Source organism: Halichoeres trimaculatus, unplaced genomic scaffold, assembly GCF_033239565.1.
Source record: "Halichoeres trimaculatus isolate MK-OKI-2021-1 unplaced genomic scaffold, fHalTri1.1 fHalTri1_scaffold_13, whole genome shotgun sequence".
Lineage (NCBI taxonomy): Eukaryota > Metazoa > Chordata > Actinopteri > Labriformes > Labridae > Halichoeres > Halichoeres trimaculatus.
This window is the reverse complement of record NW_027437191.1, coordinates 31,233,968-31,236,726: the sequence shown is the minus strand read 5'-3', so window position 1 is coordinate 31,236,726 and position 2,759 is coordinate 31,233,968.

Here is a 2,759-nt window from a genome sequence, read left to right as displayed (position 1 = left end):
GATAAAAGACAAGCTCATATTTTTAATATTTCCTTTGCCTGAGCTCACCTGGTTGGACAGCCTCACCAAACCCTTAAACTCCTCCCCCTCCCCCCTCCCATCCCCTCCTCCTTCCCCCCACCCAGCCACTGCACTCACCTTCAGTCGGAGGAAATCCAAACAAAGAAAATCCAAGAAAAAGACAAACGTAGGATTAACATTTTGTACACTTTAGTGGGTTTCCGTTGTCTAACCGTATTTGGTCATTTACAATTTGTTACCAAGTGACAGAGGCGTGGCTAGCTCCTTTTGTATGTGGGGGTTTATTTTGTCCTGTGCCTTATATGGAAGACAGGGGCGGGGCTGTGTGGTGGGCGGAGCCACATCCACCCAATGAAATTACAGTTTAATATTCTGACGGCTCGGGCTCCTGACGAGCGGGACGCCGAGCCGGAGCAGAAGCGTTTGAATTTCTCCTCCAGCCAAGAGAACGGCATTATACAGTCTGTCCTGTTTATTGATGTTTTATTTTTATCTGTATGATTTATTTGACTTTCAGTTTTTTATTTTATTTTTCCCTCTTTGGGTTTTTTTTTTTTTTCCTGCATGCATATTTCTTTGGGTTGGAAGCGTTTCTGTAACGTTGTGTAACGTTTGCCACTGGGTAACTGGGCGGGAGGTACAGAAGTTCTCTTTGGAAATTCAAACAGTTTTGCAAATCCATTAAAAATAAGCTTGTTTAAGTTATTTTGTTTTGTCCTCAATGATGTTCACTGTGGAGTTCTGTGTCTTCTTTCAGTCACTTTAAAGCTCGAACATTTCTGACGAGCCAAATCTGAGGAGTTCGTCCAGGTTCATGAACCATTAGAGGTGGAACAGCTTGAGATGGTTGCAGTCTGCAGCTTCACCACTAGATGGCACTGAAGACTCATTTAACTGGTTAATGGCTCAAATTATGTCTCATGAAATTGTTCCGCAAAAGTGTCTGTGTACTCTCAGTATTATTGCAAGTTTTGCAGACAGACATTTTTCTCACTGAAAGTATAGTTTGATATTTCTGGTAACTAAAGAAAAAAATAATAAATTAAGAAAATAATACAGAAAACAATAAATTAAGAAAAAATTTAAAAAAATTATAAATTAAGAAAAAAATATTAAAGAAAAATTTTAAATTAAGAAAAAAATGTAAAGAAAAAAAATAAATTAAGAAAAAAAATAAAAATATAAATCAAAAAAATAATACATCAAGAAAAAATAAAACAAATAGAAATACATAATAAATTAAGAAAAAATAGAAAAAAAAATAATTAAGGAAAAAAACAATTAAGAAAAAATTATAGATTAAGAAAAAAAAATCAGGAAAAACTTATCATTAAAGAGAAACTGTCAGACTTATCAATCTGAACAAGTTTATCAGAAAGAAAGAAATTGCAAGTGAAAAATACAGTGAAATAGATTTCACAGCTTTAAAGAATTTCAAAGCAGACTTTATGAAAGCAGGCGAGGAATGTGTAAAGGTCAGATATTCTAAAATTGTTTGCAGCAAAATCAGGTGAAACCAAAAAGTGCCTGTGGAAAATATCACATCTGCATGAACATATCTTTCATACTGAATACCAACTTCGCACAACAACTTACAACTCTGTAATGTCATTTTTAAAAATCTGTCAGAAAAGTATCACGGAAATGAAAAAACAAAAAACAAAACTTAAAATCACTTTAGGATTGGTTGTGTCGGATTTCCAATACTCATGCACAATTATTACTTTATCTACTGGACACTCGGCAGATGTTGAAGCCTGAAGTGTAAGCGGTTCAATACAATCTGGCCGATAGATGTTTGGCGCACCCTGGTGGCCAGGCGACATACTTCAGCTTAAAACGGACTCTGAGCATCCAATCCTGTCACAAGGAGGCCACTTCAGGTATTCCACAAAAAGGAAAGAAAAATCTATGACTGCACCTCTCAACAATTATGTTACAGTTATATTTGTCTTTTCTTGCTGAGCAGCCTCACACCTGAGAGCTGGGCCACATCTGCTCCGAGGGAGGTGACAGTTTGAAACTTTCAGTGTGGGTTGAAGATGGACATCACTAAATCTCGACCTGTTCTTTGAATTAGATTTTTTGATTTCTTTCTTTAGCCTGGCAGCTCATTGTGTTTCCTCATCACATGAAGCAAAATTTTCTTTTCACTTATGAAACAGACGTCTTCTTTCAACATTTTGAGGACGATGGCAGTGAATCAAATATTATTTTCCCCCTGCTTTTGGTTCAGGTGGTGTTTATGCTGTGTCTAAGGTCAACTCAGAAATCGGATATTTCTCCTTCGCTCCTGACGGCGGACCAGGCTGTGAACGCAGCAGGACGGATTTCACCATAAATTTTTATCAAGTGGTGCAGGGGCCGTACGTATCTGACCAGGGCGGCCTGTTAGAGTTCAATTTGGAACAATGACCAGAATTTTTTTTTTTTTTAAATGTAACACAACCAAAAGTGTCAATAATGTAACAAAAGTGCTGAACCTGAAACGCAAAAACACATGAAAGAAAACATAAAAAAGTAACGAGTTGTTACATTGCAAGTATATGTATCTGGCCTACGAGTTTGAGACCCCAGCTTTAAAAGATGACTTTCTCAACTTTAAGGAATGACTAATGATCTTTTAACTATAATTAAAAGCTGTTAATTGCTGTATATCAATCAGCACAATGCAAACAGTATCTTCCCAAACGTTGTCAATCTGTTTGCTGTAAATACAAAATAAAAATAAATAAAAA